This window comes from Sphaeramia orbicularis, chromosome 12 (genome assembly GCF_902148855.1).
Source record: "Sphaeramia orbicularis chromosome 12, fSphaOr1.1, whole genome shotgun sequence".
In the NCBI taxonomy this organism is placed as follows: Eukaryota; Metazoa; Chordata; class Actinopteri; order Kurtiformes; family Apogonidae; genus Sphaeramia; species Sphaeramia orbicularis.
Window position 1 is genome coordinate 44,193,215 of NC_043968.1, and position 25,884 is coordinate 44,219,098.

General features: G+C 38.3%; 1 protein-coding gene across 1 annotated transcript in view; it reads right to left on the reverse strand.

The window, feature by feature from the left end:
• cacna1c (calcium channel, voltage-dependent, L type, alpha 1C subunit) overlaps positions 1 to 25,884 on the reverse strand; it is a 228,548-nt gene that overhangs the window by 183,333 nt on the left and 19,331 nt on the right. The gene's annotated exons all lie outside the window — the stretch shown is intronic.

Sequence of the window (25,884 nt, forward strand, 5' to 3'; positions counted from 1 at the left end):
TAGATGGCTGGTGTACTGGTGTGTGTATGGATGCGTGTTTGCATATGCATTCGAGCGTATGACAAAATATTTATGTGTGTAGAATGTGTGTGTGCCTGAGAATTCACGACTGTGTGTGTTCATGTGTGCTTTAATATGTGTGTGTCCATGAGGCATCACTAACTTATGGATGACTCATCCTCAAGCGCTCCAGTAGCATCATCCTTCTTTTGTCGCACACTTATCTTTCCCTTTTTCTCACTTTCTCTGATTCTCTTTCTCTCTGCATTGCTTCCTCACAGTTTCTTTTCCTCTCTGTGTTGTCTTTTTCTGTTTTACATGGTAACAACAGCAAAAAACCAAGCAGACTCCTCCCACTGTGTAATCAAAGTGTTCAGCTGAGATCATGAGCCTGCTGGTTCCTTTTATTCACATTTTACATGGTAATAACCTTGCCTGAAGCACATGCTGAAGCACATATTTCCAGGACCACACACAAGCGCTCACTCATACACAAAGCACACATTCAGACAAACAAGAAAGCTAATGTTCAAGATCTTTTTGATTGTTTAAACGTCTTTAAATTAGCTGTAAAATGGAAAAGGGCATAAGTGTCTATTTTAATATAATAATATAACATAATGTAATCTGTATATGATTATAATAATGGGATCTGATGTATTTGCATGCACTTCAGAAATGTGATAATCGAAAAACCCTGGTTTACATATTTCAGTCCATTATTGGATGTCTTTTGGAATATGTACATATATAGTGACGGTAGACTCAAACTTCGTGTTATTGTCTTCAACTCACATTGTGACTGTCACATCTGTTTTTTTTTACAAAACAAATCAGATTAATGGATTTATATACACGAAGAAATCGAAGTTGTGGGGAAAAATGTAGGTGTGTTAATCTGATTACTCATAATCAGATTACTACCATTATCTGATAAAGCATATCACATTAAGGTGTTTACATGATCACTTGAATAATCTGACAACTCCAGTGTTAGTGTGCATGTAAATGGCTTTACTGTGGACTTGATGGAGGATCCCTCTGTACATATAAACAGCTCATTCTAGGGGAAGAAAACACAACTATTTCTATTTTCAGGCCATGCACCATTGACATATACACCACTGAAAACCAAATTCTGAATTTTACATTCCATTGCTGTAACTTTATAATTGTATCCCCATAAATGTTACACACTGGACCTTTACAACCTGCAAGTTAACCATTTACAGTCCAAAATGTTGAAGATTATACTCATTAGAAACTGTAGCATACAAGTAAATACAAGCAGCTCAGCAGAATAATGATATTTTATGACAAGAGCATCAAGCAAAATACCAGAAGAAATGCGCCTGGGCTTATTTTAGTTCTGTCAAAGTGATACTAAACATTAAACCATGGTTTTTGAGAATCATATGACTCAGTTGTATTGAAATATATCAGTGCAGGTGATAATGAACAACAACTATGTAAAACTTATAAATAGGTGGAATCGGCTCAACTTTGGAGCCTTCCCACCATTGATGGTGATGTACAGTTGTGGTTTTAGAGCAAGTAATGTCATTCATTTTCTGATGGGTCAACTGAAGCTTTTTTTTTATCACTATTCTGTACCACAGGACTCATACAGGGGTAGTGATACGGCTTCTTAAAACTACAGCCTTGATTGGTTATTTTGTTTCTTGATTAAAAAATAACATGTTAAAATAGCACACTGCCAAAACTACACAGGCTGCATAAGTACACTTTTTATCAAGGAAATCTGGTAGGTTGAAGACAAAGGTGATGATAGTGGTGGTGGCAAAAGCATTCTAAATATAGCACACGCTAAAACAAATGTTGACTTTTAAGTAGACCTTTGTCAGGTGATAAGACCAACAGAAAAACTCAAACTAACCCTTCCAGAGCCTTATATGGCTCTTGTGATTCATACAGATGTCACTGTATTACTCATGTCTCCACACCTGCCCATCCAGCCACTACCTCCACCCAAGGCTTCTTTCCAACTTTGTAGTATTTTCAGAACCATGCAGTGAATAGATACAGACTCATGTTACACTTGAAATACCTAAAAAACATGAGTTGATGAAACCATTAATTTTCCAAACCACTTAATCCTCGAGAAGGTCACAGGGACGCTGGACCAGATCCAATCAGTACCAGCGGGTGAAGGTGGGGTTCACTCATTCTGGAGCTGTCACCAGTTTATCACAGGGCTGACATACAGACAGAAGCCATCCACTCTCACATGAACACCTACAGGTGGTCACGGATGGGAATCGAGAACTGTTTCTCATTAGCTCAATCACTAGCTCGATTCCTGGGAAAGGTTTGTCTGCTTGTGGTTCTGCGATGTCATCACGTCAAATGCGTCACATGACTGTATTTTGGTTCGGAAGCACTCTAAAGTATGGTTGTATTTCACCAGTAAAGACGACACATGGATCACTTGCAGCAGTTGCAGAGCTTTCTTTACGATAAGGGGGAAATACTTCCAACATGCAGAAACATGTAACCACAGCATCCAGTTAAACTGCACCAGTGTAACATCTTTGACTGGCTGTTTAGTGAAGGTGGTTGTGACTCTGGAAGCGGAGTGTACAGCAAGGTGTCCAACATGAAGGTTCTATCGACACTGTGAATGTTAACATCATTTCACTGTGTCAGCCTGCTTTGACTATTGTTTATGAGTAATCTCCATGACCTGTGACCTAATTCAAAACCCTTTCTGAATTTTGTTAGAATCAAATGCCAAATGTTCGTGCATATTTGACAATAAAGCATTTATACAAACAAAGCCATTTGTACTATAGTTTATTCCCTAATCCAATCACAGTTGATACGAGAATTGATAGTGAATAAAATTGATAAGTGGTGTTGATAATGGAAGCTTATCAATTCCCGTCTTTCCCTTACAGCTGATGTAGACTGAGGTGCATGTCTTTGGAAAACCTGGAGAGAACCCGTACAGGCAGACATAGTGAGAACATTTAACCTCCACAGAAAGACTGGCGCTGGAATCAAACCCTTCTTGCTGTGAGGCGACAGCGCTAACCACTGCACCACCATGCTGCCGTGATGAAACCACAAAAAGTAAAATATTTTTCCGTACTATACAGTAGTGTTTCAGTATGTTAAAATATGTGCGTACTTGTGGGCTCCCATGAAGTTTGTGTTGGAGTCTATGTCTATGGAGCTGGTTGTTTTTTGACAGTAGTGGACCCCATCGCCAAGATAAACGTACCTAATGTTGGTGAATGTTGCTGTTGCAGAAGAAGAGAGGATTTGAGGCCCTCAGGAGCGAGCACAAAAGCTGACCTTTAAATATCTGTGCCATGTAGAAATCAATGTACATGTGCAATGTAGGCAACTGTGACAGCCGAGGAAGATACTCATTTTGAACATATGTGACATAATGTAACTTTAAACTTCAATAATTCAGTGACTCTCATGAGGAAGATATCTTTGACTTAACAATGTAGTGTTAGAAACTGAACAATGGGGTCAAAACTCAAGACAACCTTCTGTTTCAGCATAGTTAATTTCTAACTCAGTCATTTACACATTTCATGCTTCATATGCTTCTTCTGTCATTTACCGTAAGTGTAGCTCTTTTGACCGTAACACAAAACACATCATAGCAAATAACAATGGAAAACATGCTCACAAAATACCATGAGTGGTAAAAGATTACTCACTCTTCTGTAGCAAAACTCCACTGACCATAAAACCACATGCACCCTGTCTCACACATGCACACATACACAGTGCAGAGGGTCTGCATCTGATACAAAGGGGGGTATGTGCAGGCTTACGTAATAATAGTACAGTTTTATGGTGAGCAGATCATCTTGGTATGAACAGATTCACTTTCACAAACACAGAGCTAAGGGCCAGCACAAAATACCCCCTGCCTGAAGGTGGGTGTGTGTCATATGTGACTCTAAATTTAATGGTATTCCAGAACAAGAGAAGAAAACCACAATGTGTCACTATGAGTTATGTGTATGTGTGTGGCTAAGTGGTTGGAAGGTTAGATGTTTCAATAAACAGCAAGTGATTTCTCATTTACTGTTCATATGCAAGGCTTGACGGTAACACACACACACACATACACACACACACACACACACACACACACACACACACACACACACACACACACACACACACACACACACACACACACACACATAGATAACAATTGTACCTCATGACTGCCAGTACATCTGACTCATGAAGCTATTAGATCGCTGGCTTAGAACTGACTTCTTTCTCTCTCCTGCATTCCTCCCTTCATAACCAAAGGCTGTCATTGTAAACATTTAGACTGAAGTGCCATCAGCTCATGCTTTCTTCACTTTGGAAGGGGTGGGGGGGTGGGGGGGTGTGTTTAAAGTTTACACTGTCCTCTGTTTAGTGTTCTTTCATTATTTCTACATGTCACTGAGAAAACTGATTAAACACACACACAAACAGGTTGAAGCAGAACCCAGATGCATTCCTCAGCTAAAGCTGTAACAATGTGAGCAGGAAGTATTTCAGCTGGAATTCGACACTTCCAGTCAGAAAAATCTGGAATATGGGGAAGCCATGCGGCATTTGAGACTGGAAGTTTTCCCAGATCGACTCTGGGAAAGGGTAGAGGAGAAAGAGCATGAAACCATCAACTACTATGAGCAGAGAAAGGAGGAGAAGAGAAGAGAAGAGAAGAGAAGAGAAGAGAAGAGAAGAGAAGAGAAGAGAAGAGAAGAGAAGAGAAGAGAAGAGAAGAGAAGAGAAGAGAAGAGAAGAGAAGAGAAGAAGTCCCTGGATATAAATTTACACTCTGAACTGAATAAAACAATACTGAGTGGATTGATTCGCTAAAATAAAAAAGCCCATAAAAAAGAAAAGAATAAAACCTGCTGTATATCCAGCCCAAACTGAGCTATTACATACATCTGTTTTATGGTATAATGGCCTTTCTTTTCAACGTCATGTTTTTCTTCTGTTCCATGAAAAGCTGCAGTATTGGAAGCAGCCTGACTGCTGTATGTGCAACATTGATTTGTGCCTGAATTGTCTTATGCACAACACTGAATCTTTTAGGTGTAAGCTTTAGGCATAAGCTGACTCAGCATCATCTTTCCTGCATTGTAAAGAAGTAATTACAGAACACACAGAGGTCAACCTTTCACCAGATGCCAGGTCACACGCCGTGCATTGGCAGCACTATAGGGTGTCACTGTTTTCTATAAAACAATTAAAAACACATCAGTGAGCCTTGGGTGTCAGGTATCGTCTTTATGAAAACAGAAGGAAACACAAGCTTTGACCAAAACCTCTGCAGTCTAATAAGGGTTACTAATGACAATAACATCTCTCCAGTCTGATCCACCATGTAGAGGTACATGAACTGTTGAGGTCGCACACATGCACTATTGCCTCTGTGGTCTCCAGAGTGTAAAAAGTGATGACAGATGAATAAGCTTAAGTGGGTTACAAACACATGGAAAGTACAATTTTATGAATGGGTTCATTACTACTCTTTCCATAGCAGTTGATGATGATTACAAATGTAGAGAAAATCACCAGACTTACACTTATTTTATAATATTTACAATCTGAAACTGCAGACGATATAATAACTTTACCAGATGATTGCACTGGTATTACACTGATGTGTGTAAAAGGTAAAAGTGATCAAAGTAAAAAAGTGACCCACTGATGGAGAGTCATCGAATTAAAGTGGGCACATTTTTGTCACTTTGCATTAAATGATGTTGATTTGGTAGACACAAAAGTAACATTTTGTAGCATGAAATGGATTAACACTGTATAAACCAATGAGCTACAAAATCCCAAAGATCAAAAGCAAAAAGGTACATAATAATAATAATAATAATAATGGATTAGATTTCTATGGTGCTATTTAGGGCACTCAAAGCGCTTAACATTATTGATCCATTATTCATTTGCTCTCACATTCATACTCTGGTGGCAGGCTGACGGAGGCGTGGCTGCCACTTCATGCCAAATGGCCCCTCTGACCACCACCAAACATTCCTACACCAGTGTGAGTGACACTGGAGAAGGTAGGTGACGTGTCTTGCCCAATGACACAACAGGCGACTAGAACAGAGCAAGACTTGAACAGTCAACTATTTGGTTATTGGATAACCCACTCTACCTCCTGAACCATGGCCCATAATATATAATATATACCTTCAAATTTTTGTGGACAGTACTTGTTTCTAATGCACATTTATGTATCCTCCTGCGACCTTGCAATGCAATTTTGTCCACTGCAGAGGACATTCAATCTTTTTTTTTTGTAAATGTATCTTTAAAAACTGTTGTGTCATGGTGTTTCCAGTGAAGACAAATATTTAATGTAAAAAAAAATCCAAAACTTTTACTTTCGTGGGTCTCAGGAGGATATGCGAGCAAGAACCTCAACTCTGTGGGTCTTTTAATAAGTTGTGAATGCCTTTGTAAACATCCTTTAAATAAGATCACATGAGTATTCAAGAATATGAGTCAGTAAACCTTTGTGGTACTGACATACAGGGTAATCGGCCAGTGAAAATGTCACTTCCCAGCAGCTTAAATGCATCTGTAATGCACAATTTCACAGTTTTATACCGCATTTGTTTCATATTTGTTTTTGCTGATGATTCGTTGTGCTTTTCATGGTATTTCACCACTGGACTGTGACTGCAAAAACGCAGAGAAATATAGAAAGCAGAAAAATAGACCACAGACTAAAAGGGAGAGGATGACAGACAGGTGGAAACAGAGACAAACAGACAAGCGGAAGAGCGATGGAGAGACAAAAGACTGGAAAGAAAGACTAAGTTTAGCTCTCCCCTGAGGACTCCTTTCACGTTCCTCTGCTCTTTTCATTGTCCTTCTCTCCTCCCTTTCTTCCTCACCTCCTCCTTTTTTCAATCCATCACAAAATAATTAACTTGCTATAAGTGAAATTAATTCCACTAATTGGTTTTAAAGGTATTTTTGGACAATGAAGGAGACGAGGGTGAGGAGAGAGCGAGAGGAAAGAGTGTGCATTTCTGTGTGTGACTCTTTATTAGTAGGGGAAGATGGTACCTGTTCACCCAATCATGTCACAGCAGGGAGGATGTGACCTCGCCGTGCAGGAAGTGAACCTGGTGAACTCACTGACAGAAAGAAGAGAGAGGTGGAAGAAAGGATGTTGACGATGAACAAAATTAGCCACTTTCATTTTCTTCATTTTGCTCTAGATATGTGTCTGTTTAACCCCACAGACTACTAATAAGTTTTCTTTTTGCTACTATTTTTCCTCTTGTCTTGCGCTGTATGTTTGCACATGCTGCCTATTTGATATGAAATGGACATCTTCGAATGTCTTAGATCTAAAACAAGAGCAAAGTACCTTCATTTTGAGATGATGCTTGACGGAATAAGGAAAATAAAATGAAAAAACTAGCCTTTCAAGTTATTTCAAAGCTAAGGTGACATGAACTGAAATAGCATCCTCAGTCATCCCATAAGATATTTTTATCTCATCTTTTTTCTTTCAAATTTGACATTTTATTGATCTATTAAAGAGGCAAAATGGGAACACGGTAGATAATTCCAAATAGACAAGCGAACCGATCAAAAAGGGAGAAAGTACAGTACTTTAAAAATCTTGGCGCAAGAAATGACTTCAGTGAGAGGGAATAAAAGATGTCATCGCCATACTCAATGAACTCAGCTTTAAAATGTTATTATTCACTACTGCTCACATCCTCTGTGACTTACAATAAGTGAGCACAGAGGCTTCAAGACTGCTAATGCCGACAACCAATACCAGGTTTGTGTGGTGCATTTGGAAATCACACTATAAAGCAAACACAACACAATTTCCCAGGTGTGAATTTGTGTAACTGTATGAACATAAAGCATTAGACTTGGATTTTCTGGTGTGAATAATAAGAAAAATATGAATATACTAGCGCATTGACCTGTGGGAATCCAGGGGTTCTACAAGTAGTAGAGTTGATAAAACGGGGAGCTGAGCTATGATTACTGGTGTAACACACAGATCAAGAAAAAATAGAATGGCCCTCATTTTGTTTTGTATTGAAATCAAAAGTAACAGATAAGACTGCATTCCCAGTTACCTTATATATTTCTTTGAAAGGACTTTACATCATTACTGTATGACTTCATCACATTCACATTACTTGATGACTTGACTAAGTTTATTGGTGTAACACACAGATTAGCAAGAAAAATAATGGCCTTCATGTTGTTTTGTATTGACATCGACGTGGACCAGAGACTTTTACACAGGACTGCATGTGATGGTTTATTGTGTCTCACTGGCATCCTGTGTCCGGATCCACTGAACTCTGATCTGTGTGATCTGAGTCTGTGCAGAACAGTCTGTTAAGGCAGCATAAGACTTTTAGACAGGACTGAACATGACGGTTTATTGCGACCCACTACTGTTCTGTGTCTGGATTTGCTGAACTCCAGTCCCTCTGATTGGAGCCAACTCAGAATGGTCTGTCTATTACACTGGGGGGGGGCGTTAATGGGCCGGGTCTGACCGGGGACCAGCTGAGTAGAACTGAGCCACAGTAAGAACCAGACCGACCCTGGTAGTGTGTGATCACAGTCAGACCTGGTTCTCCCATCGTGTCCCGGTGGTTCCGTTGATCCGGATCCAGGCCCCACCCCACCCCACCCCCACCCCCCTTTTTGGGGCTGTCAATGGACTCCTCCGCAGGCCGCCTGTAAGCCCATTGTAATTTTAAAAACAACTAATAACTCCAAAAGTACTGGCTTTATCAATAAGCGGTTTTGGCATGTCTGATCCTTGACCCAAAATACATTAGTGCTCCAAAAGACACAGGCTAGATCTGTCCATTTTATTAGTTATAAAGCAGACACACACACACACACACACACACACACACACAGGCCACTTGGCTTTTATAATATAGATGATGATGTAATTTCACAGTATGTTGTTTCAGTCTAATGAAATATCCCAACACGACAGAAGAGGTTGATTAAAACCACAAAAACAACTTGAAAAAGGATAATAGCCACAAGAGAGTTACATGATAATGACTGCTGGTTACACTTACAAACACTTAGTTAAGAGCTAACTACATCAAAAATCATAACTATAACAGTAACATTATGGGTTTCTACACAAACACACAAATTTCCTCTTCATAGAAAAGGCAAAATGGTTATCTGCTTTTCCTCAAACTAAAATAAATGTGTTACACAAAATGTTTTTCTTTATCTTAAAGGTCCACAAAAAATTACCCACAAATGCCAGTATAATCAAGGTAATCAGGGGGGAAGCTCAGCGCTCATTGCTACTGCCTGCACTTAACTGCTAGTTAATTTAATCGCTGGGCTACTGTGACCCAACTGTTTCCTAATCTTATTGCTCACAATATTAATAAGAAGTTAAATAAAAGCAGAATCAGTGCTGTGTGCTGCTAACATGATTCTCTTTTAATTCAGATGTTTTCTGATTGGCTGACAGTGTTTCTATTATTTATCAAATGGGTCTAAATGTGATTCCAGTGATATTATTCACCAAAGACACTGTCACCATCCACTTTAGTTTTATATAACGTAATTTAACATTTATAAAACAGCCCTTTATGGCTGGTTAGGACCACAAACAACTTGGTTAGGGCTAAATAAGACTCAAATACATGATGATTAATGAACCCTTGATTCACCTTCAGTTGTAAATAGGACACAAACATTGATCTCCTAGGTTTTAAGGACCCATATGGAGTATTTCTACATTAAGATAATCAAAATGACCTCAAATTAACAGTTTATTCCAATGACGTCAATATATTGTGCCCAGAACTATGAGCTAGGTCCGAGATGGCACTCTTCTGGTACCATTTTGTAACACTAGAGAGTGAGTAGTGAGCCACTGTAGCCTTGAGTCTGCCCTCACAGCCTCAGTCAGAGGAAGTAAATTATCTAGAAGTAACCTAGATGTTTTCTTTTCATTCTGGTGACAGGGCAGGTAATGAATGGTAAACTCAAAGATAAATAGCAAATGCAATAATGACTGAAGCTTTTCTCACATTGATCACTATTATGACCACCACCTCTACAATGAGAAACACTGTGTCAAAGAAAAGAAGTGAAAAAAGTGATAAGAGCAAAAATCAAGTCAGCATTGTTAATGCCTCTCCCTACTGGAGACAAAAGACAAGTTTGATGCTTTTTTGGAGTGGATTCAGTTTGTTGTAATCTGCAGCTTCACCACCAGATGCCCTAAAAATTATACACGGAGTCCACAAATTTTGTTATTAAGCCCTATGCATCCCAATCATCTCATTCTGAGGACAGTACTTACTTAGACAACCACTTGAGGTCAACAAGTGACACCCACTGTTTTGGGACCCTTCAAAAATCAAAAACATTCTCATCTTTCTGGTGAGGTCAGGGTAAAACAGCCAAAAGTTGTACGTTAACGGCAGCAATGGGAATATGCTGCCATTGTTTTATTTATCCAGTGGGTTTATTATTTGTCTCACTGAGATACAGGAAGTCCTGGTCAAATAAGAGCAACAATAGGTTCACACTGAAAGCATGTTCACTTAGAAAATGCACTAAATGTATAAAAATAAGAAACAAAAGATAGTGAAAGAAGAAAATGACAGGTACAGAGAGTAGGAAAGAGGCAAACTCACATCCCTCTACAGATGTTTAGATACAGCAGCAAGATGTTTCTTTTATAATAGTACCTAAAATAATAAAAAATAATAGTTGACCAAAGGAAAAATTTGAAAATGTCAGTACAAAAGTTAGCAGAGTAAATACCACAGTCGTAGTTCTTTTCATATATCATAATATGAAGTGACAGTTATATCTTTAAATGATAGAAACAGGAGGTCCATGAAAGTGACATAAAACATGTGCATAAATTATGGTATTTTTTTTTGGAGAACGCTGTGTTAATGCAGTGGATGATGCTGTTTCAGCTGTTGATACAAATGTTGAGCTGGGTTGAACTTTATTTCAGATGACTGTGCAATTTTCTGGTCTGGACCTCTGCATCACCACAGTCCTAGAACTGAGATGAATAAAGACACTGCCCCTTCCTCAGCCTGTGCAAACATATGTTTGAATATAGCCTTGAAAATAGCTACCCTCAACGTCTACATATGAGGCATAGACGTGTAGTTTTCCTCTAGGAATTAAGCATCAGAGATGACCTAAGAATTCAGAAAGCATCCAGCTGCTCCACTGCCCAGGTATGACTGTAAATGTGTATTTTGACAACCATCCAAACATAACTTGCTGGCTCGATTCACAATATTCTCTACTCTCTCACTCACTCTATCTTGGCATCGAAGTAAAAGCGAGATTGAATTGTATGTGTTGTCTTTTGTTTCTTGGTGACCAAGTTTTCCTGGCTGACTGATAATTTTCAAGGATACAGGACAGAGGCATTATGCCCTTGCCTGTATGCTTTTACCTGCTTTGCAAACATTCACTATATTTTAATAAGGTCACTTTAAGTTGCTTCAGAGGTTATTGTAGCATCACAAAAACTGCTTTCGAAGGAGCATGAGATGGACGCTGAATACAAAGTGTCAGATCACTGCTGGCAGTAAACAGAAAAGGGTCTGATTATTTTAACAGTCACCGTGACTTCCTCCTTCAGACCCCATTGAATTGCAGCCATATCTTTCATTTAGGTTGGACAGGTTGTCTGTATATTGGCACACATATGGTTACCAGTGTTTTTCCCTTGACCTAATCCTGCCCATGTCCACGTTTCCCTCTATTTTCTCTTTTAGGCTTTCCATTCCTTAAAGCTCTCTCTCAGTCTGATTCAGTGCAACATATGCTGTGTCTTCCCTCACACACAGAGACTAATTACAGGAGGAGGAGAAAGGATGAAGAAAAATAAGAGAGAGACAGTCTGGGTGAGAAAAGGGGTGAGAAAAAGGGCAGGGAGAGAGAAGGAGAGAGGGGTGTGAGGCTGCGAGAAGTCCTCGGGGTGAATTATTCATCTTACGCCATGACACCTGAGGGCAATCCACCTCTGTGAGTCACCAAGTTAAAGAGAGAAAGAATAGACAGTGTGAGTCAGACCTGAGGATATTAACACCTGTGTGTGTGTGTGTGTGTGTGTGTGTGTGTGTGTGTGTCCTGCAGCGTATTGTCCCCTAAGCCGATCATGTGCCGCCTACATACAGAGACGATCTACAGTGTAACCTGTGGCTGTCACTAACACACACACACAAACACACACACTCACAGAGTCAGTAATAAGCTGGGTCAGCACAGCACACAGTGTAAATCTTACTCATGCTGAGCCACAGCTGTAAGGAGAGCTAGCATTAGCCCGCATGGAATAAAAACACACACACTAAGACACACAAAGCACAGATCAAGCAGCAACCTCCAGGGCTGAGAAATGAAGCCACAGTGGAAGGGCCAAAACCTGTAGTTCCATGAATGGCCACTTAAGACTGGCTCCAAAAGTGAGTCCATCCACCGTGGATCAAAATGTTAAGATGACGACACTTTACAGCAGCCAAGCGTATTGAATGTATTTTTTCCTGGATAGTGATGCTGAAAGTGCAGTTTGTAACCACATAAATACCTCTGCTCACCTGTAGCAGCATTAGAGCCACCGGTTGTTTTTAGTCATTCAGTAATACAAATTCACACCTCAAAATGGAAAAAAAAGTCTGTTTTGAGCTAGTTGACAAATATGGTAACACAATATGGTAGATGCACTCCCTGTGTCGATGTATGATTCATGCAGAGGTAAAGACAACACATTATACTTTTATTTTTTTCTTTTGTTCAGACAAGGTATAGTTTTTAGATGTTACCTGCAGGACAGTTTCGACTGTGACTCCACTCTTCCTCAGAAGCCTCATCCGACGTGCTGCTCTCGTGTCATTTATCAGCTGGTCGGCTCAACGGACCAATCAGAGCCCGTCGAGCTGTCAGCAGCACGTCAGATGACGCTTCTGAGGAAGACTGGAGTCACAGTCAAAACTGTCAAGCAGGTAACATCTAAAAACTATACCTTGTCTGAACAAAAGAAAAAAAGAAAAGTATAATTACATAAACAGAAGACAAAATGAATGTTATTAGCCTTAAAGACAATACATTTTTACATTTTTTTTCTCTGACTACATAAATAATTTTGAATATTATGTTGTGTTTCTGCAATTACAGCCTTCTAAATCACCCTAAATCTTAAACAAAGAAGCTTTCAGAAGTTCAAATATTCATGAATTTGACTGTTACATGTAATAGAGGAAATGCACATACGTCACGTCCCCCCTGGGCCACGCCCCTCTAAATCAGACTGAGTGGCAAAAACAAACCGGCTCAACATGGCGGAGCATAGCAGTAGCTACAGCGAGACTGGGAAAAATGTGGAATATAACATGAAATTAAAGACAATTGAACTGGACATGGATCCATACAACTACCAAACAACAAGTGGTCTACGAACATTGATATGTGGACGGAAATCACGTATCCTGACATTTATATGAACCTGATTTCAACGCCGGGAAAATCCCCAATGCAAAGGCTGAAAGCATACAAAAGACAAAGAGCTGTTGACATCCTGGTCATCGTTAATTAGAGGATTACAGCTGGTGAGTGCTTTCAGTTCAACATACTATTGTTTTTGAGGTTTTCTGTCAGTGCAGACGTATTTTCTTGGTGGTGATTGCCAAGGTAAAGGCCCAGCAGTAGTGCTCACAGTTCACTACTGATTTACTGGAGTTGAACCCTTAGTACTGACCCAAGTGAGTGGATGATCTACTGGTACTGTGGAGATTTAAGTAGAGTTAACATCAAATACTTGATACAACACAACTACAACAGCTTTGTGCTACAGTACCCCCTTATTTGGAAAACTAGGTTAGCTTCAGTTTAAGCTAGTTTACAAATCATGTAGAGCACAAGGTTCAGAATCACACAACTGGAGACAAAAACGTTTCAGTTATCAATCAGGTATGATTTTACACAAGAATACAGCATAAATGAACGTTACCTGACACAAATCCAGGTTTCGTTGCCTGGATTCCAGTTATTTCTATGAATTGCAGCGATCCATCTGCTTCTTCTGTCTTTGGCTTTAGGTAGCCACTAAAACGATAGCTCCGAGTGCTTTTTAAAACTATTTGTGCGATCAATGGCACAACAGCTCTTCCCCATTTTTTAGACTGTTCCAAAGTTTTGCAGTATTCAAGCCAAAGCCGCTACTCATCTCCCTCTTTCTACCACTCAGTGACATCACGTGCATACCCTCTATTACAACACCTGGCATGTAAGCATAACTTAGCTACGTTAGCTAATGTTAGTGTTGATTTGTACTGGATTATATGTTCTGTTAGCAAGCCTGCTAAATAGGAGAGATAGTACTTAAAATGTTTATACAGGCTAATTTGAAACATTTTTTTTGCTTCTGAAAATATACAGGTGGAGTTAAAATTATTGGCTGTCATTTAACATGATAGTGTAAATAGTGTGGTTGGTGTTTTGAGGATATTATCAGTTGTGTTTGTTTTATTCCTAACTCTTCCGCAGCCTCATCCGCTCACTCAAACATTTCTGCCTAAAAAAAAACCAAGATCCTGATAGCCAAAATACTAGCCTTGAGGCTTCAAAATAGCAGCTCACAAAACTGATACCACTGGTCTACAAGTAAGATGGCTTCAGAATAAAAGTAGTAATAGTTACCAAGTAGTACTAATAAAGAAAAATCCAGTCAAAATGCAGGTAAGCTGTAGTTTCCAAGATACAGTCTTGGGTCAAAATGTGACATTTTGAGACATTTTGAGAATGTATAAATCTATTATGTAAATGTACATAAACCAGTATATAAGTGTGTAATGACACTTTATCATTTACATTGAAAACCTCAGCTAACCTAAATTTTGTCATTTGTTTTTCAAGTCATCTTATTAAAGTGTGCAAGATTTAGCACATTTATGCTCTGAGTCAAATAATTTCTAAAAACATAAAAACAGTTGTGACCAGACCATTTTTTATCTTCACTCTATTGCACAGATACACAAAAAATAGATATTCACTTGATAAATACATTGAAATTGGAAACACAGCACTCACTCATGTTCTACACACACATGCTACACACACATGCAATCTCTCCATTAGCTATTATTAAATTAATAACTACCATCATCCTCTTTGCCTGTAATACAGTATAATCTCCTGTCTCCACTAAGGCTCTCAGAGCACTCAACAGTTGACTGGATCACCAGCATTCATCGGCATCAGGCCTGCTGCCAGCTGAATTATTAAACACACATTTTTAACATGCTGAATTTTGGTGGGGCTGAAAAAAAAAAAAAAAAATCAATTCTGATGGTACGATGAAACTGTTGGAGTTCATTTGAGGGGTTTAATTGACGCCCCTGTTCAAAGTGAATTACAGTGATTAAGCCGGGTGTCAGTGTCTTGCTCAAGGACGCTTTAGTGTGTCAGAAAGCAGCTGATTGACACATTAACTGGTGCTGAGACTGATGCTGTCAGGATGTACAGGACAGACACACCAGACTACACTGTTACCACTCACCTGATTAACAGAAAACAACAGGCGAAAGGAAAAAAGAGGAGATGCTAATCTTATTATTTAACTACAAACAGAGAACTTTGTGTACCTTTTACTGTGCTTAGAAAACATATAGGAGATGTTGCTTAAATGCAGCTCCGTGCAGAGATGCTGAAAAAAGATGAGAGGCTTTTTGATGTCTCTGTTTGTCTTTTGGCTTCTTTATATGCGTTCCACTTTCCCTGGCACTGAGCTTGACTTCATACTGAAATTAACCAGGCAGCCCAAAAATAATCTACCACTAGAGAGAGAGAAAGAGAGAGGAGAGGAGAGGGTGAGAGGGAGGCGAGAGAAAACAGGGTGATGAAATAGAAGAATGCAGAGAAGAAAGGAGACGAGTAAAACAAAGGAGAGATTCAGAAGAAGGAAGGAATAGACAGCTAAGAGACAGAAGGCAGCAGAAGATAGAGAAAACACAAAGATATGCAGCTCTGACAGACTCGGTCCTATGTGTGATTTATTTTGTATTTCACTTTTCAGCTGCTACAGCGTTTGTCACCTGATACATCTGTACAATGCACAAACAGTAGACAAGATACATATTCAGTTCAGTTGAAGTTTTCTGTCTTTTAGTCATACATATTTGCCCTGTATGAAGCAGATATCAGCATGTATAAGTCTGAGACCTTGTTACTTTCCTGAAAAATATTTATTTACCTTATGTCGTCCAGTAAAAGCTTGTCTTGATTGGAAACAGCATAAAGCAACGTTTTTTTCAGGTACATTTATTTTATATGCTCTGTCCTTTGCAATGGACAGCATTTTTTATTTTTTAAAGATGTGAAACTCTTGCCTCCTACAGAGGACAAAAATGCATTGCTGTTGTTATTTATACAGGACTTAAGCCTTGATTTGCACATATGGCCATGAAGAGTAGGGAATATTCTGAAATCCTTAAAAGTCCTTAAAAGCTTGATGACATAGTATAGGTGTAGAAGTAAATCTAGATTGCCTATGTGTTTCTGTTGCCACATCAGAGACACTCTGTGTGTAAAGTATTTCGGATTAAATCAGCATGTGCAGTTCTGAGGCCATGGTAATCTATTGGAAAATGGAATTGGCTGGATTTGCGATGTATAGAGAGTTAAATTAAGCCTGCCATGGTTTGCATGTACATCCTAAGCCTCATGGTCTGGAACTCTGGGAGGCGAATGGTTACAAGCAGTTAAACTTCATTTTTTTCACATGGTGTTTCTGTAAACTCTTCCTGGTCTTGAACTTAGTCATGTGTTTGCGCTGAGGAATGGATATTTGACGCTTTTTAAATTTCTCCGTGTGAAGATATTTTGTCCAGGTTCAATTCTGGATGCATGTTAAAGACCTGGGTAGATCTTACACTGGAAAGAACTTTAAGAGAAAGCGGGTATCTGTCTTTTCCTCAGACACACTGATGCCATGAAAGAAGCAGCTGGGATTAAAGTCATCCATGATGTGCAACTGGAACATGGTGAAAGTGTCATGTAAGACTGTGATGGTTAAAAGACAGTTAAAGTTCACGATTTGCATCTACACCCCACATGTCACTTATCATCATCAACATGAAAAACAGAACACTGAAGAAAAACAGAACAGAATATTGTTAATTAAACTGTATGTCGACAGTTTTTTTTTCATAATTGAGCCTTTTCTCTACAGGTGTATAGAACATGTTGCTATTCTCAACATTTCCAGGGATGAGTAAAAGCAAAGGGATAAAGTTTTCCAAGCCTCTACAGCAAACAACTCTCCTAAATCAAAGCTTTATATTGGTTGTTTTGGAGGAGATGCCAAAACAAAGCAAAATCAGAGATCACACACCCTCTCACACCTCTTTTCAGGTGAAGTACACAGAGCTGAATGTCACCTTGATGGAGGGGCAGGCCAGCTGTACTGATTTGCAATGCATGGCTAGGTCTGCCTGCATGACCACTTTCTATTAGACGACCACAAATTACATCCACTCTTGCTCAATAATATATTCAGCACACACAGACACACACACATGAACAAAAAGGCATACATAGCCGCCGACATTTCAACTACACACAATGTAAATCTTTATGCATGTGCCATTAATCACACACTGTACATCAAAAGTCAATGTGTACACATATAAGAGCACTCATCCAAACACATCCACACAGATTATTTTTTGCCACAATCGAACAGAGGTTTCTCATAATTAATGGATTAATCAAGATGTAATGAATGTGGAGTGGCTCCGCATGGTCCTGATTAACACAGATGATAGAAGGGCATGGGGGAAAACACTACCTCTACTTATTTTACAATGGCAGCCCAGGGAAAAGCCTCCATGTTTGATTCCTGCAGTGTAGCTGACAGTGTGATTGACTGTGTGTACGACTGTATGTGGGGATAACATAAATGGTAACATTGCTGCACAGGAAGAGAAAGTAACTTGTCTTCTGGCTTCTGTTTCCTTTTAATCAAGTGACAGTGTGTGTGTGTGTGTGTGTGTGTGTGTGTATGTGTGTAATCACAGTGACTTTCTCTTCCCAATTAGAGCTTTAATCCATCAACTGGCTGTTGCTATGGTATTTCTCTCTTCGCCCAATCAAAGCAAAGCAAGTGAACATGCTCACAGAGGACAAGTATACAACACTTGGAACACACTCGAATAAAATGAACAGAAGGACTAAATCATGATTAAAAATACATAATTGATCACTAATTATAGTGTATGTTAGAAATGCAAAGTAAATACAAGTATATGACAAAAGCCAAATAGTATCACATTGTATCAAGCATCCAACTGACAAACACAAAAATGAAAATGCTGACTAAAATGTATGCGTATATGCAAATAAGTTATAATGATTTTACTGTGTGTGTTATTGTGATTTACTTTTCAAATGATTAAAGTCTATATATTATTTAAGTGCATGAAAATTTATCAATTTAAAGTAGCTCTATCTGACTAAATTAAAATAAAAAAGTAAAAAAAAAAAAAAAACTTTTAGAAACATACATTAATGTATTTATCATCTGAAAATGTATTAAAGGTAGACTTGCTTGGGTTTAAGCAGTGTTGATTGTTTTTATTTGTTTAAGAGGTGTAAATTGACTTTATCAAACATTTTACCGTCCCTCTTAAGCTGTTACGCTTTTCATTTCATTACATTTATTTAAGAAGGCAGGTCAATTAGGAGAAAGCTCTGATTTACTATGACTGCAGTGCTAGAACAGCTGCTCACACTGATCCCAGGAGGAAGACGTGGGGAAGCTCTGTGTGTTTTCATGAGTGGGTTAGTGTTTACGGGACAGACGAGGCAAAGACAGTGGACATTTAATAGTGGGACCAGTTTTCTAGCATTTTAAAAAAACAGGAATCCAATCAACTATTTGACATTTCACCGTTGCATTGTTTTTTTTGTTTTTTTTTGTTTTTTTTTACATTAAAACATACATTTTTATTATTAAGGTATGTGCTGCCATCACATATACTAAACACAGAGAAAAGATCCTCTGCTTCTGGACTGTCAAAGCTGTACTTGTGGTCACATGATGAGCAAAGGTAAAAACATGAAATTCATTACAAGCAATTTTGTTTCCATTTGAAAACTGACAAATCTCATTTCCAGAAAGGCTGGGACATTTTCTAAAATACAGAAAACTGAAATCAGTTGTTCTTTAATTCAGTCTTTACTTAAGTGACGGAAGTGCAAAGAAAAGGTGTTGTAAAAAATGTTTCCATAGGCATTAATTTAAGTGTACTCTGCAAATACAAACAGGATTCTTTTGCTTTCAGCATGCTCAGAAAAGTACCACTGACATACCACTGTGTCAAATTCAGTTTTCTTTTTGTAATTATTTTTTAAAAATTTGTACATTGAAGATACAAATTTTTAAATGGAATTTCAGTGGTTATAGCACACTGGTTTCTCATATTTAATGGTTACTCACTGAGAATTCCCCAGACTTTCTGAATATTTTCAAAGTATTATGTACTGTAGATGAAGAAGAATTATCATTCTTTACATCACTTTACACATATCATTCTTTATCTTTTTGAGGCGACTGAAAATTATCTCATGAACTTTGGCGCAACATGTTGAGCCACTACCTATCTTTACTTCAAAGACCACTACTCTGTTTGCACTATTAGAGTACAGGTACATTTCTAAATGGACATTTTCTCTCTCTGTTTAAAATTCAAATCCAGTACACATAGCTTTGTTTCATATTCATTCATATTCTCTATATTATACAGATTTGGCCACAACACTAGTACATTGTGTCTGTTGCCCAAATGTGTCATATGACTGTGAGCTACTGCAGATAAAAGGCTGATTTTTACTCCTCTGACCTATATGTCTGGCATGGTTGTTGTTGTTTCAGGTAGACATACACAGGTGTGTGTTCACCACACAAAGCAACAATAGGCGTGTGCAAACTGAGGTGTGATGGCATCATTTTTTCCTCTGGTTTTCTCTGTCCATATGGATACACATAAACCGGAGTTTTAAGAAATCATCACATTGGAAGGTGTTTTAAAAAAAAAAAAAAAAAAAAAAAAAAAGAAATCTTCAGTGACCTAAAATGGTGTTTACATGGATGAGAGGTGAAAATGCAGAGAAAAATGTTCATTCCATTAAATATCTGTACATCATTTTATCAGCCATGATCCTTCATCTGTTACCAGTGAACCTTATTGAATTCACAGAGCAGTTACTTGTGCATTCAATACATTTTTATTGTTATTATGACCTTGTCTCAACTTTTTTGTGAGTATATGGAACCAAAATCTAAATTTGTTGAGTTAAAAATGCCTTCTTTGTCATTAAAAAAATTGTTCAAGCACATTAACAAATCACAGATTTTAGTTTTTACTGCGTTTTAGAAAATGCCTCAGCTTTTCTGGATATGATGTATGTAACATTTATGAACTATGTAATGGAAAATACGTGACAAAGATTTCACTGGAGTGGGGTGAATGTCTGTCATCTGTGTGTTTGGCTGCAAAAAAAAAAGACAAGAAATGGAGAACATGGCAGTAAGATGCATAAAGCTGAGGATGGGAGAGATGAAAGGAGAGACAGGCAGAATCAGTTGGAGGGACAGGCTCGTCCTGCATGAACCTGGTGCTCTGACCCTGTCTGGTTGACAGTAAACAGTGTAGATGGAGAACAGCTGTCTTCATTGTGCTGACACCTCCTCCACCGGAGCAGCAGGGCCCGACCCACCCGGCCCACTGCTCGGACACATTAGCCATTCACCGATCAATAATGAAGAGTATCAGGAGCAAAAACCAGACAGGTGATAGTGAACTCAGAGTAAATACAGAAACAAGTAAGACGGGGGTAAAATGATCTGTTTTCCTCAATACTAAATGAAGAACAAGAACTAGTAGTGCATATGGTTAATATAATAACACAGTGTATCATTTGACCTTTTGTTTGCATTATGGATAGAACAACATGGTATCAAGAGAACAGTTTTTATTAATTGGTATTAGAGGATAAATGTCAAATATGGCTGACTTTTGTCCTGAGTGTACGCTGAAGAAACTAGATGGTTATTTATTGTTCTGAATTATTAATACAAGACACAACAAGATGAAAACACACCTGTAGTCTCTGACTCGGTACTGTAGTGCTTATTTGGTTCCTTTTCTTCATTTTGATCTAATATAGCAATGCCTAAAAAAATTGCAAAAACGTGTCTTAGTCATGACATAATATACACTTACCACATATAGGCACATTGTTCTACAAAATATTAATGATAAAATAGTTATAAATATGGAAAAAATAGTAAAATAATGACAACATTTGATAACATAAACTAAATCAATTTTAAAGGCAAGAAAATGTACCCATACTGGATAGAAAATAGTGACTGGACACCTTTAGCTTTGATTACAGCGTCAACTGTAGCACATCTTTAATAAGCTCATGCAACGTCATGACATAATTTCTGTCATATTTTGGACATATAACATTTCTGAACCTTGACCTGACCGACTGAATCAACCCCTGATCATACCACTGCCCCTACAGACTTGTAATGTAGGCTCTAGGTATGATGGGTAAGCACTTCATCCTATCTGGACTCATCAGACCACATGACCTTTTCCACTGAAACAAGAAATGAGACGCAACTCGCTTCATCAGGTAAAGAACTTGATGTATCTGAAACATTAATCACTACAGTAAATGTCCAATGGAAGGAACGTATCTATTTGCTAAGTTAGATACAGGTTGTGTATATAAAGATATAAAATGATATTAGAGCTACTGATCTCTAAGGAAAATTGTTATAGTGTAATACAAAAATGTTAGGAAACAGCCCTGATTTGCATTAATGATCACACAGAAGTTTTTCCTTATACAGACCATAATGTTAAAGCTCAGCCTCTAAACTCCAGAAGTCAGCAAAGAGCAGAACCTCCCCCTCCCTCCCTGTTTCTGTCTGTCTGTCGTGCTTTCATAAGTGGATTTATCATTTCCAGGCCCTGACCTGTCCTCCCTGACAGGACGGCCAGGCATTGACTGAGCCCTGCAAATTACTGCTGGTCCTGACCATGAAAAGTCTTTGTCCAAATCACAGAGTCTGCGATATTAGCGTAGCTCTTAGGCAGTTAAACCTGACTGTCTCTGACCTCTACTTGCACATATTTTCATTCTTAGAATAGAGGGAATTACACAGCATAAAAGTCTGTATTTGGGCTGCACTGTTGTGAAGATCAGACTTTAATTCAAGTAAAAAACTGTATCTATCACACAGCTCAGTTCATCTGTTTTTTTTAATCCTCTCTTTTCTGACTCATTCACCTGCCTCTAGCAATCTAAATGAGCACTTTTTCTTCTGTCCGGGCGTTTCACACTTCCAGTTCACATCTATTTAAGCAGTACAGTGTTGTCATTATCATATCCTTCTATTCCTGAATCCCCAAAAGTGTGATCGCCCGTTTCACACATCTGGCCACCTTTGTACCCTCCTCTTTATCTTCACTTTGTCCTCTTTTCTCTCCGTCATTCCTTCATTTTTCCACAGGCTGTCCTCCATTTCTTCTACCCATGTCCTGTACAACATCATCTAATGTGCTGTCAGGTCTCGATAAAAGCTTTGTGTGTCTATGTGTGTGTTCGCGTGAGTTTTTGTGTCACAGGCAGTTAAAGGAAGCTTGGGTGATTAACTCTGATACCCACCAGATGCCTGACTCGGAGGTTTGGTCACACACTTTGTACACAGATGGAGGGACAAACGGACACAGTTTTATCACAGAGCCAGAGGACAGACAGAAATAGCAGAGTGGCATGTAGACACAATGAATGAGAGCAAGTGAGTTAACAAGCAAAGGAGATAAAAAGGAGGAAAAATGGAATATATAATGTGAATTAAATACTCATATGCAGTACTGATTCTCCGTAGCCTCTTAAGCTGCAGTTCTATCTGTGTTTCCATGGTAATGATACACGATGCTTGTAGCGTTATACACATGATATATGATACATCCACATAACCAGAACAACATCGGCCAAAAGCTCTACAACACCAATGGTCAGAAAAAATAACACAATCCAAACAACAAACACTTTAATGATAATTTCTGATCATAACTTCGTTTTATATCAATGAGCCTTGTGCTGCTAATCCATTGTTTTGTGTTACAATTTAATGATTCTGACTGGAAACAAATGGACCACCTTTACATATTGTTCATTTTCTCAGTTTCAATCCATAGATCTATTAGAATGCTTAAACAGCCTCTCTGACATCAATAAATGGTTGATACTTAATTCATATTTCAGTAAGAAAGATGGTGTGTTTTTATGTTTTATGCAACCATCAATAAATCACACAGTATCATGTCTTATTTTGTACATAACAAAGATACAAAACCATGATGACTTTCATTGAAACTATACATCTTATTTAATATCTTATTTGAAATTATTACTGATGTGTATAAATAGGAATAAAAGGAGGAATGTGTCTAAAAACAAAATGATTCCAACTTTATGGGCAACAGTGTATTAATAACCATGAATGACTTTCAGTACCATTCAGTGTGTAAAGTCTGTGAATAAATACTTTTATTGGGATACAATCACCATAGTGACATGATTCAATGGTTTGTACAGATGTTTTAGCTGTATGTAAAACATATGAGAAATAGGAATATTGGTCAGTATGATTGATTCAAAACTAGTGCTGAAATCATTCTTAGACATTTACTTTATTGATCTTGGTCTTTTACACAAATAGACATCTTATTATATTTATTTGTAATGTATGAAAGATGGTTGTTTGTTGTGTCTTGATTTGATCAGAGGCGATTTCTCATAGACTGCAAGGGAAGCTCGGCTTCCCCAGAAATTCTGAAAATTAAATGGTTAAATATGTATGGTTGTATTGACATTTCATTGACTACAAATGTGTTAGAACACGTTCATCTCACAGACGAGTTCGTTCAGAATCAGCTTTATCACAAATCAACAAACTCGATGTTGTTCACTTCTCATACATTCCCGTTGCGCTGTTTTCTCTGCTCAGTGCATTTGCCTGTAGACGCTCGGCGTCCATGCACTTCAATGGGACTGAGTGGAACAGTTTTTTTCATTGCCTCAAAACTGGACGATAATTGGATAAATGCCACGATGTTGTCCCGCCCCCAGATGCTCGGCATCTCTGGGGGTGAATGGAGCTGTGGGCGGACCTCGGCTGGGCTGGGTGCTGGGCTTCCACGTGCTGATTGGAGGATCAGTCAAAAGGCTGAATCCCATTTGATTGACAACTATTTTGAGATACAGTATACTCCTTCAGAGTTCAGTTTAATACCGTCGCACATTCTGCTGTGAAATCGAGAGAGAAACCACTACGAAATTACTTGTTCATTTCTTCCACTGTAAATAAAACACACTCATTGTACTTCCTTGTGTCAATTTAACATAATTTCAACGTTTTCTTGTTTCAGTTACATAATTTAATCATTTCTTGTTTGAGTTTAATATCGTTTTGTAGATAGTTAAATCAATCACACTGTTGGCTAGGTCGCAGTGAACTAGCTATCAAGTCCCTGGAAAAGACGCCTACTTGGTACGATAAGGTCACTGACCATTTTCTTAAAAAGGAACGGAGGGCTGAATTTATGTTTAAATAACCTGACAATTTTTTTAATGTAAGTCGACAATGAGCTGTGCTGTTGTTTTGGCCATTTCTCAATGATGAATTCACCTGGTTAAGTAAAGGTTTTTATAATAATAATAATAATAATAATAATAATAATAATAATAATAATAATATTAACAATAATAATAATAATAAAAAAAATGTGTTAGGTTGTTTTTCGATTAGGATGTTAAATAACTTTCTCAAACTTGATCCTTGACAGGATATAAAGGTTAAAGACAGGATATGCAACAACACAGGAGCTGGACAGATGTTGTGTGTCTTTTTCTGTGTGTAATACTATAATGACTGTCATGTGTACATGGCCGTGACCTGAGATTGAAGCTCTGATTGGCCAGATGCCACGGATGTTGTTTCCTCTTTGGTATTTGAGCGAGTGTGTGTGAGAGCACAAAATAGACAAACAAATGATAATGTGGCCAATCATTAACCTTAACAGTTTAGACAGAATGTATACTGTGGTGTGTATTTTTGTTGTGTGTATTTTTGTATTTGTTGGAAGCTCTCTATCAGCCGGGCCCATCAGACTGGGCTGTCACAAGCAGCTGGCCCAGACTGGAAGGCTGGCTGTTGTTGCCTGGCTAAACTGCCAAACAACAAACGCATGAGCTCGCTTGATACTGCAACTGCTGCAGAAACATTTGAGTTATATTCAGTGGGAAATCCATACATTGCAATACAGAAAATGTGCCTTATATTTAGAGTAATAGCTGGAGCAGGCCTGAAAGCTGGATTCATTATATCACTAGTTAAATAAGCTGAAGCCATCAGAGTCAGACATGATCTAAATGTGAAGTCAGGGACTCAACTGCTTTTTCTGGCAGTGCCTCCATATGTAAAAAAAAAAAAAAAAAAAAAAAAAAAATTGCATGAGAAACCTTGTGTTCATGTGTCGATACTAAACAATTTCCCGAACATTACGGCACATGTGCCCGTAACAATAATCAGGCAATCTGTGCCATCTCTCTGATTGTGCTACTATTGATCTGCTATTGGTTTAGAATGCCACACAATGTCACCGTCTTTTATACAGATCTTTCAGTGATATTCAGTGCCAGTAAGTAACGTAATCAATGGCTATATGGGTCAAATAATCTGCACTTTGTAACACATTACACATTACA